Source organism: Callionymus lyra, chromosome 4 (assembly GCF_982586985.1).
Source record: "Callionymus lyra chromosome 4, fCalLyr1.hap1.1, whole genome shotgun sequence".
Lineage (NCBI taxonomy): Eukaryota > Metazoa > Chordata > Actinopteri > Syngnathiformes > Callionymidae > Callionymus > Callionymus lyra.
In genome coordinates this window covers 4149169-4166018 of record NC_141821.1, presented here as the reverse complement: position 1 = coordinate 4166018, position 16850 = coordinate 4149169, and the positions used below count along the sequence as shown (strand labels likewise).

The following is a 16850-nucleotide window of genomic DNA, read 5'->3' as shown; positions in this document are numbered from 1 at the left end:
TGAGGACCATCACTGGTCTTAACACAAAGACCGAAGCCACAGGGGGGACTACTGAGAGGGCTAATGAACTTAACACCTTCTTCAACCGCTTTGATCAGTCCCTGCCCCCCACGCCCTCATCCCCACGGCAGCCACATTTCCTTCTTCCCTCAACACACCTCCCCCCAGACACCTCATCACCCCACCTCGTCTCCCCTATTCCAAAACAATCCCTGCCTTCACTCTAATGTTTTACAACATTGGATCCTACAATTTTCCATGGTCAGGAAGGTGAGAGGCTTTGATGCTCAGTGTCGATGCTTAACAGAAGAGTGGATCATATGAAGTTAATTAGACAATACACAAAAACAAACAAAGTATTGATGCAACTAACACACATACTTTTCAATAGGTTATATTTCTAAAAGATGTTGTCTGTTTGAAACTAATGGAAAATGGAAAACCTTTCAAGGAGTTCCAGGCACAGAAAGACATTATATTCCATGTTAAGTTGGTAACAGGTAACTCCACTGAGTTTATCTCAAGTTCACAAAAAAGGTCAGTAAGTAAGTAAGTAATTCTTATTTGTATAGCGCTTTTCTAGACCAGGGTCACAGAGCAATGAATTCACGAGAGATCCATCTCCTAATGTCATACTGTAATGTGGTCCTAATTCATTAACAAATGTATTTTGTATTTATTATTCATTTACATATATAAATAACACTTATTTACTTTTTTCCTCCTCCTTGTGTGTAATTTTTCCAGTATATATTAATCCCTCAAAACATTAGTTTTTAAGTTAGTTGAAGAAATGTTTTGAAAAAAACTCATATATAAAAGAATAAAATTGCAGCTTATTTAGTTTAATAAAGTTTTACCTTACCTTACCTTAATAAATGTCAAGGCCTAATTACGTCTTGTGACGTCATTTCCTTTCCGCATGCGGAAGTGAGCACATCCCACTGTGAATCCTGTACTGACTCCGCCCTTTTCTCCACTTTCTTCTCTGACCAGTAGAAGTTTCTTTGTTCGTGGATCACACGTTGGATGAACATGGACAGACTTTCAAGCTTGAAAGATTCCTTCAAGCAGCGGCTGATAACTGCAGTCGACGATCATCTGCTGCCAAGTTTTCTCTCCAAACTTCTCTGCTATGAACGAGAGCTAGAAAGAGACAGAACCCTGCTGGAGATGGTGACCAAGAAACCAGGTTCGTACAGACTTGTACACAAGTCAAGTTGCTTTGCTATTAACGTTCCGTCTTTACGCGCTGAAACGTTTGTATACGAGTCATTCAAATGAAACCAAAGTATTGTGATCACTGTGACACTAGCTGCGAACTAAACCCTCATTTGAGAAGAAAAAATGTGATAAAATTGGAAGTAAGCAGCAAAAAAAAAGCGTCAAAAAGCCTCCGCAGCCGAGACATCAGATAAGGGACCGTCTACAAATTACTTAGAACGACAAAAATGTAATCTTGAAAGATTTGGATTCATTTAACTAAACGAATATGTTTCAAACGTATTTCTTTCACGAATATGAAACCTTTATATAATGTCACTACAATTGTTGTCAAATGCCAGAACGCAATGATCTCACAAAATGGTGGATCTTGATAGTATGAATATTCAGGTTAACGCCTCTAGTCATCAGTGCATGTAGGATTGGTCAGTGATTCTAAACACTTCTCCTAAGATGGCCGCCTCACGTGGTCGTTGTGAAGAGTTACCGCAGATTTCTTCTTGAGAGAATCTGTTCAGTTCCCAGCAACTCACTGGTTTGTTGTGTCTTTCAGTGCGAGTTCTCACACAGGTTCTCAGTTTACTGAGATTTTCAGATTGAATTCATGAATTAAATACGAAATATTATCAGTTATTTAAGTGATTATTTTATATGAATTAAATACGAAAGATTATCAGTTATTTAAATAATTATTTTAGTATGAATTAAATATGAAAGATTATCAGTTATTTAAGTGATTATTTAAATGTGTGTTGAATCTAGATGGTAGATTACAGTAAAGTTGTCATATCCTAACACAACCTTCATTCTGACTTGAATGACAGGAGAGGTGTGGATGTGGATAAAGGAGGACGAGGAAGGACCTGATAAGATTCTCAACCCTCTTTACAGTTTTTACAAGATTTACAAGATTTCCTTTGAAAAAATGCAATATCCTCTAACGACATCCGATTACGTTGCTCGGAGGTCACCAAGGTGAACGTTCAGTCGGTGTGTGCATTTGCACGAACAATGTCGGACTCCGTAGTGTTCTCTGGACCCCTTCCCAATATGGCCAATGATGATATGTTTACTCGCTATTCATCATTTAATCGCTGGTTGTCGGAGTGGTGCCCCGCAAACGGGGTTGGCTTTGTTAACAACTGGAAAACCTTCTGGGGAAAACCTGGTCTGCTTAGGAGAGACTGCATCCATCCCACGTTGGAAGGAGCATCTCTCTTGTCTAGCAGTGTTGACAGTTTTAGTGTAACGTGACTCAGAGCACAGATCAGAAGGCAGAACTGCAGTCTTCCACACTCTTCTGCCCTTCTCCCACAACAGCCACCCACCTCTAACCGCATAGAGAGGGTCAATCTGACCCGCTTAATAAAACCAAGTAAAAATGTCAGTAGAAGAGCTGGTAAAGAAAATCTAATTCAAATAAATCTAAATCAAATAAATACTACCATTGTAGAGGACAGGAGAATTAAGTGTGGATTGTTGAATATCCGATCCCTGTCCTCAAAAGCTGCACTAATTAATGAACTTATATCAGATAAAACCATTGACTTATTCTGCTTAACCGAAACCTGGCTGTCTATAGATGATTACGTATCTTTAAATGAATCAACACCACCCAGCCACACTAACTTTAACGCCCCTCGACGCTCTGGTCGAGGAGGTGGAGTCGCAGCCATCATCAACTCATGTCTGTCAACCTTTACTAGACCACAATGTGATTTCAACTCTTTTGAAAGTATTATATATTAGCGTATCTAATACAACCTTGAGATCAGGTCACTTCTCTTTGTTGGAGTCTATCGTCCCCCTGGACCTTATTCTGAATTCTTGTCTGAGTTCCCTGAGTTCTTGACCAGCCTGGTGCTTAAATCAGATAAAGTGATTATTGTTGGTGACTTTAACATCCATGTTGATATGGTCCATGATAGCTTAGCTAACAGGTTTAACTCTATCCTGGAGTCATTTGGTTTCTCTCAGTACGTACATGAACCGACTCGCTGTTTTAAGCACACATTAGATCTTGTCCTAGCATACGGACTTGAAATTAAAAATGTTATTGTCTCTCCTCAGAATTCAGTTCTCTCTGACCATCAATTAATAACCTTTGATTTCATTTTAAAAGACCCAAGTCTACAGAGCAGGAGCACTCTCAAAAGATGTCTGTCTGAAAGTGCCGTTACCAAGTTTATGGAAACAATTCCCTAGCCTCAGTGTGTCAAGAAACTCTACCCATAGTCACCCCGACATTGATAACTTTGTGGGCAGTTTTACAGACTCGTTGCATAATACGCTTGACTCAATCGCACCACTAACTCAAAAGACTGTTAACAGAAGTAGTCTTGCTCCCTGGTATACTCAGGAAACACGTAAATTAAATAGGTTTCTAGATGACTAGAGAAGAAATGGCGTTCATCAAAACATAATGAATTCTACCAGGACTGGCAGGATAAGTTAAAAATATACAAGGCATCTCTTCGGAAAGCCAGAGCCAGCTACTACTCATCACTTATAGAAGCAAATAAGAATAACCCCAAGTTCTTATTCAGCACTGTAGCCAGGCTGACACGGAGCCATCAGTCCATTGAGCAGTCCATCAGTCCATCAGTCCATCAGTCCATCAGTCCATCAGTCCATCAGTCCATCAGTCCATCCCTCCTCATCTCAGTAGCAGTGACTTCATGAACTTTTTTAATGAAAAAATTGTAACTATCAGAGGAAAGATTCAAGACCTCCTAGATTCTTCTAATACAACCAGTGCAGCCTCACCGGACACAGACACTATGACTGATACATATTTTGACTCCTTTCTACCAGTGAGTCCTCGACAGCTGTCCCAGGTTGTTTCCTCCTCAAAGTCCACAACATGTCTTCTCGATCCTATTCCCACATGGCTACTTAAAGAACTGTTCCCCTTACTTAGCACTTTCATACTTGACATTATTAACTTGTCAATAACATCCGGCTATGTGCCTCAGATTTTTAAAGTTGCAGTAATTAAACCTCTGCTTAAAAAACCCACTCTTGATCCAGAGGTCCTCACTAACTATAGTTAGAGCCTATCTCTAATCTTGTCTTCATTTCAAAACTTCTGGAGAAAGTGGTAACAAGTCAGCTCTGTGATTATCTCCAGGACAATGATCAATTTGAGGTGTTTCAGTCTGGTTTTAGGGAACACCACAGCACAGAGACCGCCCTGGTAAAAGTAAGTAACGACCTACTGATGGCCTCTGATCAGGGCCATGTTTCAGTTCTTGTTCTTCTAGATCTCAGTGCTGCATTTGACACTGTCGACCACCAAATCCTTCTACAGAGGCTAGAAAACCATTTATGCATTCGTGGAACTGCTCTTAACTGGTTTAAATCTTACCTGTCGGATAGAACGCACTATATACATGTCAACCACCTCTCATCGACACACACTAAGATCAGCTATGGTGTCCCACAAGGTTCTGTTCTTGGTCCTTTTACTATTCACAATCTATATGCTCCCACTAGGGGACTTGATTAGAAGACACTCTATACATTTTCACTGTTATGCTGATGACACCCAACTTTACTTGTCCATGAAGCCAGATGAAAGAAATCAGCTAACACAATTACAGTCCTGTATTACAGATATCAAGTCCTGGATGACCAAAAACTTCCTCCTACTGAACTCGGAAAAGACTGAGGTTTTACTAGTTGGTCCGCAACATCTCAGACAATCATTTACTAATGATCTAGCTTTACAAAATGGACTTGCTCCTGCTACTAGCACCGCTGTAAAGAATCTGGGTGTATGCTTTGACGAGGACTTGTCATTTAACTCACACATAAAACAAATCTCACGGACTGCTTACTTCCACCTTCGTAACATTTCAAAAATCAGGCACTTCCTTCCTTTAGATGCTGCTGAGAAGCTCATCCATGCTTTTGTAACCTCCAGGCTGGACTATTGTAACTCTCTTCTCTCAGGATGTTCTAAAAAGTCTCTCAGAACTCTTCAGCTCATTCAGAACTCTGCAGCTCGTGTTCGGACTAAGACTAAGAGGCGCGAACACATTTCCCCTGTACTGTCTTCCCTACATTGGCTTCCTGTAGAATTTAGAATACAATTTAAAATCCTTCTCCTAACCGATAAAGCCTTACATGGTCTAGCACCAACATACATTAAAGATTTAATCCAAACTTACCAACCCTCAAGGACCTTACGATCCTTAAACTCTGATCTATTAGTTATACCACAAATCTCTAAATGTAGATTCGGAGCCAGGGCCTTCAGTTTTCAAGCCCCTCTGCTGTGGAACAAACTACCGGCTTCAGTCCGGAGGGCAGACACTCTCTCTATGTTTAAAAACAATCTTAAAACCTTACTTTTCGATAAAGCCTATAACTAACTTAACTGTTTATCTTTAGCTGCTATAACTAACAAAACTGTTTATCTTAGCTGCTATAGGCTGAGAATGCTGGAGGAGTTTTAGACACCGAGCTCTGTATATCCTTCTTTTCTGCATTACATTCATCACCTGTGCAGTTTAAACCCACACCTTTTTATTTCTCTCCCGGAGCCCCAGGGCTCCACCTCCAGAGCTGCTGCTGATCCAGGATCTTCACCACGTCATCAGAAAACATCAATTGAGACTTTATTAATAGTTTATAATCGTTCTTTTAAAATATTTTTTGACATAGATCACACTGTTATAAAGGAGTTCAGACGAGTGTAAATGTGTACATTTTTCCTCTAAGCTTGTAAATTTGCTGAGAATTAAACTCAATATTTAACTTATGTTAACGTAATTTTCTTCCATTAGACCTGATCTTATAACATATGTAGATAAATGGATAGTTTTTCCTTTGAGGATCAATAAAGTGTCTGTGTGTACGTAAAAATACAATCCAATGATTATTTTTAATCTTACTGATAACACAGATATTACACCGGGATCAGACTTTCCTAGCAGTGATAAATGATATAACATGACAGTATTACGAGATGCTTAATAACTGTAAAATGTAATCACTGACTTGTGAATTTCAAATATATACCTTGCTACTGATACAACACCAACAAGAGTTCATCAATATTTGATTGGTCAGTGACTCAGGTGTGTTTGTGTCGCTGCAGATGTTCATCAGCTGCTGGTGATCAAAGAAGAAGTTGAGGAACAGAAGTGCAGCTTCAGTCTGATTAAGGAGGAACAAGAACATGAACTCATTAAAGAAGAAGAGGCGGAGAATATACAAGATGAAGAAGAAAATGCCTCCCAGTTCTTCCACACTCCTGTTGATGTGAAGAATGAATATGACAACGACACCAACAACTTGACTCCACAAATGAAGGCAGAAGATGATGGAGACAACTGTGGAGGACCAGAACCAGCCAGCTACTTGCATACACCTCTCCATCCTGACCACCAGAGGGGGCTGTCTTCTGAATCTGACACTGATGACAGTGAAGACTGGAGAGAAACCAGTAACACTCAGTCAGGTTCAAACTCTGTGGAGATTCCAAAAGTTCATGTCAGTGAGAAGAAAGATGAAGATCACAAATCACTGATCTGCTCTGGATGTGGGAAGAAATGTTCTTCTAAATCTGGACTGACTATCCACACAAAAGTCTGCTCTCTAGGACCTTTAAGTTGTTCTCATTGTGGAAAAGGTTTTGTAAAGAGAAAGAGCCTGAAGAGACACATGAGAACTCACACTGGAGAAAAACCTTTTACCTGCTCGCAGTGTGGTAAATCTTTTACTCAGAATGGGAATCTGAAGACACACATGAGAACTCACAATGGAGAAAAACCTTTTAGCTGCTCTCAATGTGGTAAATCATTTACTCTGAGAGGGAGTTTGAAGATACATATGAGTCAGCACACTGGAGAAAAACCTTTCACTTGCTCGCAGTGTGGCAATTGTTATGCATGTGCATTTAGCTTCAAAAAACACATGAGAACACACACTGGAGAAAACCCTTTCACCTGCTCTCAGTGTGGTCAATCATTTAAAAACAGAGGGAGCCTGAATGTACACTTGAGAACTCACACTGGAGAAAAACCTTACACTTGCTCGCAGTGTGGAAAATCATTTACTGTTAGAGGGAATTTGAACAAACACATGAGAACTCACACTGGAGAAAAACCTTTTACCTGCTCTCAATGTGGTAAATCTTTTACTGATGGAGGGTATTTGAAGAAACACATGAGAACTCACACTGGAGAAAAACCTTTTACCTGCTCTCAATGTGGTAAATCTTTTACTGATAGAAGGTATTTGAAGAAACACATGAGAACTCACACTGGAGAAAAACCTTTTACCTGCTCTCAATGTGGTAAATCTTTTACTGATAGAGGGAGTTTGAAGAATCACATGAGAACTCACACTGGAGAAAAACCTTTTACCTGCTCTCAATGTGGTAAATCTTTTACTGATAGAGGGTATTTGAAGATACACATGAGAACTCACACTGGAGAAAAACCTTTCATTTGCTCACTGTGTGGTAATTGTTATGCATGTGCAAAACGTTTGAGATCACACATGAGAACTCATACTGGAGAAAAACCTTTCGTCTGCTTGCAGTGTGATAAATGTTTTACTTGGAGAGAGAGTTTGAAGAAACACATGAGAACTCACACAAGATGAAGACCGTATACCTGCTCTCAGTGTGATAAGTCCTTTGAACAGAGTTGAGCTCTAATGAAACAAACGAGTATTCACGAGTTAGAAAAGAATGATTTGCCTGGTAATTGTTCTGCTTGTCCACTTGCCCTGAAAAAAACATCTTTTAAAATCTTTAAGTCAGAGAGGAAATATGAAAACACACATGAAAACTCACGAAAGAGAAAAGCCTCTCCTCTGTTTGTAGTGCCTTCAAAGCCTCAGGATATTACTAAAGGTATCGCCTCCACTTTAGAATAAATATTCCTTGTTAATTCCTTGTTTTTTTACGTTATAATGGGACCACCAAAGTGATGTAAAAATGTTGACTAAAATATGTTGATCAATTATTTTACTTAACCACATTTTGCATTAATAAAATTGTATATTGTTTTCTGTTGCATGTGTGGAGGATGAATTTAAGTTTTAAGCTAAGATGTCTCAGTGCAAGGAACTGGACTGAAGAGTGATCCACCTCTGACCTTGAGGGTAATACATTTGTTTGAAGCTTTTGTTTTAGGGAGACCATGGAAGTAACATAATTAACGACTTGTGAAACTGGGATGGAGATATAACAGCAACCTCAACTCTCAACCTCAACAGAACTGGAAACTCTGCTGGTCTTTCTCTAATTCTATTGTACAATTAAATGTGTGTCTTTTAACCAAGATGTAATTTCTCATTATTGTTAAAGCGTCAGATTCTAACCTGACAAATTGGTCCTGCATCTGCCAGAAAGATAAGTTACCTCTGAGGAGAGAGCGAGCCAAGATTTCCTTTTTTGTTTCGAGTCTGACCTGACATGAACTAAGATAGCCCTTCATTTCTCCAAAATCATGTAACAGAGCCCACTGTGAAGCCTATACAGTTTTCTGAGTCTGAAATACCGTCGAGGATGTTTGTGCTGAAGCTGCTTCAATATGCCTGGGCAATGGTCAACAAACAACCTTGAGATCAGGTCCGTCACTTCTTTTTTGCTGGACTCTATCATCTTCCTGGTCCATATTCTGAATTATATTCTCGGTTCCCTGTGGTTTTGACCAGCCTGGTGCTTAAATCAGATCAAGTGATTATTGCTGGTGACTTTAACATCCATGTGGATATGGATATTGTAAGGATATGACAACTTTACTTTAATCAATCATCTAGATTTAACACACATTTCAAATAATCACTTCATTAACTGTTAATCTTTCATATTTAATTCATATTAAATAATCACTGCCTTGCATTCAAATCTAGCTTCTCCAGGTGACTGATGGAATCCTTTCCCAAGGTAAAGAGTTCAAGAATCCTGGGATCATGTTCACAAGAAAATAACTGTTTAGGTCATAATAACATTTTATGCTTATGTAATATAAAGGCCATCTTTGTATGATTTGTGTAGTTAAAACAATCAGTGTAGTCATTTTTTTTAAATGATTTCTTTATCAAACGGATCATAGATAAATGTTTGGACAGAGAATAATTTAATCTTAATATAAACTTTGACTAACTGCGATACAAACAAGACATTTGTTTGAAAATAATTGATCCCATTATTATCTAAATTAGTATTCAGTTATTTCTAAAGTAGCATTTGATGATGTGAAAAATATTAAGTTTAATCAACGCTCGTAGTTAATTCAATTTCATTTAGGTTCATTTTTTAAACACAATACTACCATCTAGTGGCCTTTTAGTATAACTACACTGATTATTCTAAATAAATTAAATTGTTGTAGATTAAATAATAACAGAATATTCCAACTAAAGAACAATTACTGTATGCAGACATAAAAACATACATATTCAGTGTGTACAAGAACACAATCACATTTATTTATATTAACAAACCATAATAATAAATAAAACAACTTCTGTAAATAAACAACTGTCTTCGCTCTAATGTTTTACAACATTGGATCCTACAATTTTCCATGGTCAGGAAGGTGAGAGGCTTTGATGCTCAGTGTCGATGCTTAACAGAAGAGTGGATCATATGAAGTTAATTAGACAATACACAAAAACAAACAAAGTATTGATGCAACTAACACACATACTTTTTAATAGGTTATATTTCTAAAAGGCGTTTGTCTGTTTGAAACTAATGGAAAATGGAAAACCTTTCAAGGAGTTCCAGGCACAGAAAGACATTATATTCCATGTTAAGTTGGTAACAGGTAACTCCACTGAGTTTATCTCAAGTTCACAAAAAAGGTCAGTAAGTAAGTAAGTAATTCTTATTTGTATAGCGCTTTTCTAGACCAGGGTCACAGAGCAATGAATTCACGAGAGATCCATCTCCTAATGTCATACTGTAATGTGGTTCTAATGCATTAACAAATGTATTTTGTATTTATTATTCATTTACATATACAAATAACACTTATTTACTTTTTTCCTCCTCCTTGTGTGTAATTTTTCCAGTATATATTAATCGCTTAAATCATTTGTTTTAAGTTAGTTGAAGAAATGTTTTGAAAAAAACTAATATATAAAAGAATAAAATTGCATCTTATTTAGTTTAATAAATAACACAGCCTAATGACGGTCATTGTGACGTCATTTCCTTTCCGCATGCGGAAGTGAGCACATCCCACTGTGAATCCTGTACTGACTCTGCCTTTTTCTCCACTTTCTTCTCTGACCAGTAGAAGTTTCTTTGTTCGTGGATCACACGTTGGATGAACATGGACAGACTTTCAAGCTTGAAAGATTCCTTCAAGCAGCGGCTGATAACTGCAGTCGACGATCATCTGCTGCCAAGTTTTCTCTCCAAACTTCTCTGCTATGAACGAGAGCTAGAAAGAGACAGAACCCTGCTGGAGATGGTGACCAAGAAACCAGGTTCGTACAGACTTGTACACAAGTCAAGTTGCTTTGCTATTAACGTTCCGTCTTTACGCGCTGAAACGTTTGTATACGAGTCATTCAAATGAAACCAAAGTATTGTGATCACTGTGACACTAGCTGCGAACTAAACCCTCCAAAAAGCCTCCGCAGCCGAGACACCAGATAAGGGACCGTCTACAAATTACTTTTCAAACGTATTTCTTTCACGAATACGAAACCTTTATATAATGCCACTACAATTGTTGTTTTTTAACATTTGACTGTATTGTTTTACTTGTTTTAGTTTTTGGAAATATTTTCATGCAATATTCAATACATTTTGTATTAACTCCTACTAGTTACAACTCTGATGGTAAATGTATTCACTTAAAAAGATCACCAATATTATCATTCTACACTCATTATGTTTTCGAATTTCTCTTTGAAATCTATGTTTCCATTCAATTATTTTTAAACATTTTGTAATAACTTCATAATTACAACTGATGTTCTGGCACAGAAACATCTCCCCAAATGCATTTCTCACACTTAAGGCAGAAAAACAATACCAGCATTGATACAATAATAATACTGTTATATGCAGGCTTCGAATTTAATCATTTTAAGGTCAAGGCAAGTGTTGCCTTAAAGAAGAGCATACATTTAAGGGCACCAAGGCAAATATGTGTGTTTATATATATAAATATATATATAAATAAATATATAGCTAAGAGATAACCAGCAGGGGGCAGCACAGCAAACACAACACCAAAGATCAGAAATTGAGAGTAGAAGAAGAGACAAAAACAGGAACTGATATCAACAAACGTACACACATGTGCAAGCAGTCAATGACACACTTGTTTCAGATAAGAAGTATTATCTATACACAAAACACCAAAAGTCTTGCCTTAAAGAAGAGCATACATTTTAGGGCACTAAGGCAAATATGTGTGTTTTTATATACAGTATATATATATATATATATACAGTATATACTGTATATATATATATTGTTTTTCTTCTTAACCAAATGATACCACTAATTAACTATACATATATACATATATACCTTAATAAAGAAACAGGAATAATAGTAAAATAACTATTGTCAACAAAGAATGTTACTTATTAAAGAGAAAAGATAATTATTACCAAAACCAACCCAAATACTTAAGAGAAAAACAATGAAGGGAAGAAAATAAAGAAGAGTTGAAAACAATAATTTGGAATCGAATCGACCTTCAGACCAGCAGTCCACGCCAAGGGTCACGGCGCTAGCAAGCAGAGAGATCTATCGCAGATGTCTTCAAGTGCCAGAACGCAAAGATGTCTTTCAGTGCGAGTTCTCACACAGGTTCTCAGTTTACTGAGATTTTCAGATTGAATTCATCAGAAATTCATCAGATTGCATATTGCTTTGCTCTCAGTGTGAGAAAGACTTTTATCTGACCTGTGCATGTGAATTTAGAAACAGAGTCAATGATTGTTTTAATATGAATTAAACGTGAAATATTATTATTATTATTATTATTATTATTATTATTATTATTATTATTATTATTATTATCAGTTATTTAAGTGATTCATTTAAATGTGTGTTGAATCTAGATGATAGATTACAGTAAAGTTGTCATATCCTAACACAACCTTCATTCTGACTTGAATGACAGGAGAGGTGTGGATGTGGATAAAGGAGGACGAGGAAGGACCTGATAAGATTCTCAACCCTCTTTACAGTTTTTACAAGATTTCCTGTGAAAAAATGCAATTTCTTCTAAATAAATCCCAATAATTTCCCTTTTCGTGATGAGAAACAAAATGCAATGAAAACATCAATTGAGACTTTATTAATAGTTTATAATCGTTCTTTTAAAATATTTTTTGACATAGATCACACTGTTATAAAGGAGTTCAGACGAGTGTAAATGTGTACATTTTTCCTCTAAGCTTGTAAATTTGCTGAGAATTAAACTCAATATTTAACTTATGTTAAAGTAATTTTCTTCCATTAGACCTGATCTTATAACATATGTAGATAAATGGATAGTTTTTCCTTTGAGGATCAATAAAGTGTCTGTGTGTACGTAAAAATACAATCCAATGATTATTTTTAATCTTACTGATAACACAGATATTACACCGGGATCAGACTTTCCTAGCAGTGATAAATGATATAACATGACAGTATTACGAGATGCTTAATAACTGTAAAATGTAATCACTGACTTGTGAATTTCAAATATATACCTTGCTACTGATACAACACCAACAAGAGTTCATCAATATTTGATTGGTCAGTGACTCAGGTGTGTTTGTGTTCCTGCAGATGTTCAGCAGCTGCTGGTGATCAAAGAAGAAGTTGAGGAACAGAAGTGCAGCTTCAGTCTGATTCAGGAGGAACAAGAACATGAACTCATTAAAGAAAAAGAGGCGGAGAATATACAAGATGAAGAAGAAAATGCCTCCCAGTTCTTCCACACTCCTGTTGATGTGAAGAATGAATATGATGATGACACCAACAACCTGACTCCACAAATGAAGGCAGAAGATGATGGAGACAACTGTGGAGGACCAGAACCCGCCAGCTACTTGCATACACCTCTCCATCCTGACCACCAGAGGGGGCTGTCTTCTGAATCTGACACTGATGACAGTGAAGACTGGAGAGAAACCAGTAGCACTCAGTCAGGTTCAAACTCTGTGGAGATTCCAAAAGTTCATGTCAGTGAGAAGAAAGATGAAGATCACAAATCACTGATCTGCTCTGGATGTGGGAAGAAATGTTCTTCAAAACCTGGACTAAGTAAACACATAAAAGTCTGCTCTCTAGGACCTTTAAGTTGTTCTCATTGTGGAAAAGGTTTTGTAAAGAAGAAGAATCTGATGGTTCACGTAAAAATTCACACTGGAGAAAAACCTTTTACCTGCGCACAGTGTGGTAAATCATTTAAACAGAGAGTGAACCTGAACGTACACATGAGAACTCACACTGTAGAAAAACCTTTTGTCTGCTCTCAGTGTGGTAAATCATTTAATGAGAGACGGGGTTTGAAGATACATATGAGAACTCACACTGGAGAAAAAACATTCATTTGCTCGCAGTGTGGTAAATCTTTTAGTCAGAGTGAACATCTGAAGTCACATATGAGAACACACACTGGAGAAAAACCTTTTACCTGCTCTCAGTGTTGTAAAACATTTACTCATGGAGAGAGTTTGAAGATACATATGAGAACGCACACTGGAGAAAAACCTTTCATTTGCTCGCAGTGTGGTAATTGTTATGCATGGGCAGATAGTTTGAGAAAACACATGAGAACTCACAATGTAGAAAAACTTTTTGTCTGCTCTCTGTGTGGTAAATCTTTTACTGAGAAAGGGAGTTTGAAGACACACATGAGAACTCACACTGGAGAAAAACCTTTCATTTGCTCACAGTGTGGTAATTGTTATGCAAGTGCACAAAGTTTGAGAAAACACATGAGAACTCACAATGGAGAAAAACCTTTTGTCTGCTCTCAGTGTGGTAAATCTTTTACTGAGAAATGGAGTTTGAAGTCACACATGAGAACGCACACTGGAGAAAAACCTTTTTCCTGCTCACAGTGTGTTAAATCCTTTACTGAGAGTGGGAAGTTAAAGATACACATGAGAACGCACACTGGAGAAAAACCTTTTGCCTGCTCACAGTGTGGTAAATCATTTACTCAGAGTGGGAGTTTGAAGATTCACATGAAAACTCACACTGGAGAAAAACCTTTTACCTGCTCACAGTGTGGTAAATCATTTACTCGGAGTGGGAATCTGAAGGCACATATGAGAACTCACACAGGATGAAGACCGTATACCTGCTCTCAGTGATAAGTCCTTTGAACAGAGTTGGGCTCTAATGAAACAAACGAGTATTCACGAGTTAGAAAATAATGATTTGCCTGGTCATTGATCTGCTTGTCCACTGGCCCTGAAAAAAACATATTTTAAAATCTTCAGAGAGGAAATATGAACACACACATGAAAACTCGAAAGAGAAAAGCCTCTCCTCTGTTTGTAGTGCCTTCAAAGCCTCAGGTAATTACTAAAGGTATCGCCTCCACTTTAGAACAAATGTTCCTTGTTAAGAAGTTTTTTTTTTTACGTTATAATGGGACCACCTCCCATAGTTTACCTTGAGAAACACAGAATTATTTTTAATTCAGAATTATAAACTGTTATTGACAATGTTGTAAATACAACATGTCAATTTATTGTTGTCAGTGCAGAATAAAAGTGATGGAAAAATGTTGACTAAAATATTTGTATCAATTATTTTACTTAACAACATTCTGCATTAATAACATTGTATATTGTTTTCTGTTGCATGTGTGAAGGATGAATTGAAGTTTTAAGCTAAGATGTCTCAGTGCAAGGAACTGGACAGGAAGAGTGATCCACCTCTGACCTATACAGTTTTCTGAGTCTGAAATACCGTCGCGGATGTTTGTGCTGAAGCTGCTTCAATATGCCTGGGCAATGGTCAACAAACAACCTTGAGATCGTGGTCCATATTCTGAATCATATTCTCGGTTCTCAGTGAAAACTTTACTTTAATCAATCATCTAGATTTAACACACATTTCAAATAATCATTTAATAACTGATCATCTTTCATATTTAGTTCATATTAAATAATCATTGTCTTGCATTAAAATCTATTCACTGTAACAACCCAAATTCTTCAGTACAGGTCACGTCGACACTCACACTGAGAAAGAAAAAGCAAGCCAGCAAGTCTCTGGGAACCAAGGACACATCTGCTTAATTCAACTGATAAACAGATTCTCTGTAGACGACCAAACTCCGGTAACTTTCCACGACTACCATGTGGCACGAGAAGTGTTTAGAATCACTGACCAATCATACATGCACAAATGACTAGAGGCCTTTACCTGAATATCAAGAATGAAAATTACAGGTAAAACATGAAAACTTCCCGACAGGTTTGAAGGCATCATATGTACTTTTTTACTGCTCAGATCCATGTCGCTGATCACTTGTTGATAAGTTCACTTCAGAGACACAATAATGATCAATATTGATCATTCACCACCACAGGTAGGTTAAGTGACCTCATCACAGACCATATCTGACCTTCAGCTTCAGCTCTCTAGGTAGCGCTTCACAAACTTTTGTGAAGCAACAGGGATGGAAATCTGAACCTTTCAATCAAAGTCTATGGTTCTCAGTCAGAATAAGGTGTGGGGGGGGAACTTCTCCAGGTGACTGATGGAATCCTTTCCCAAGGTGAAGAGTTCAAGAATCCTGGGATCATGTTCACAAGAAAATGACTGTTTAGGTCATAATAACATTTTATGCTCATGTAATATAAAGGCCATCTCTGTATGATTTGTGTAGTTAAAAAAATCTGTGTAGTCATTTTTTTAAATTTCTAAATCTGTTGTATAAAGACCAGGAGTGTTCATCATTATTTTGTCCTTCCACAGGCAGAGTATCAGGTTAGAAATCTGACTTGGACTGTAAAGATAAATAAAGTACAGACATTTAGTTTTCCTTGCAAGAAGAGAGAAATAACAAACGTACAACTATGTGCTTTTCTCAATGTCTGACTGTCATCTCATCCTTTATTATTTCTACTTATACTATCATAGTTGTGTAAGCTGCTCATTTTCAACACCAGGTGTAACTGTCAGCAGCCTACGTTTGAGTGTTTTTACTTATGAGTTAGTTTCCCCTGAAGAGTCAACTTAATGCAGCTGCGTCTGCAGTTATCTGGAGGCACGTTCTGTACTTTCTATGTTTCTACAAATAAGATGTCGTCAGGTAGTTCACACATGCTAACATTATATATGGGATTTTGACAAACCAATTTGTTACATTGGATAAGGAATTATTCTGTGTTCCTTAAGGTACATCACAGGAGTTAGGACTATTTGGGCCAAAGGGGAAGAGGATGAGTATTTTATGAGGTGGAGGATGAATGGATGGTCTTTATGATAGTAAACTCACACTGTGAATATCTAAGCAGATTTATTTAACATGTGAGTATGTGCATTACATTCACCACACTGAGAGCAGGTAAAAGGTTTAGTTTTGCAATCACAGTCAAAGATTCACCACATTGAGGACAAATGAGATTAATTTATTTTTTATTTTCATGTTCATTTCCAGATTACAGTGTAAAAT

The 16850-nt window shown here is 37.3% G+C and overlaps 2 pseudogenes across 1 annotated transcript; both read left to right on the top strand.

Moving 5' to 3' along the window:
- The first annotated feature begins 841 nt into the window (after positions 1-841).
- On the top strand, positions 842-7810 carry LOC148081092 (uncharacterized; annotated as a pseudogene).
- Positions 7811-10454: 2644 nt separating this feature from the next.
- LOC148081091 (uncharacterized) lies at positions 10455-14958 on the top strand (annotated as a pseudogene). The gene is made up of 2 exons (XR_015710860.1): positions 10455-10683; positions 12998-14958. The product of XR_015710860.1 is annotated as an uncharacterized LOC148081091 (transcript).
- The last annotated feature ends 1892 nt before the right edge of the window (positions 14959-16850 follow it).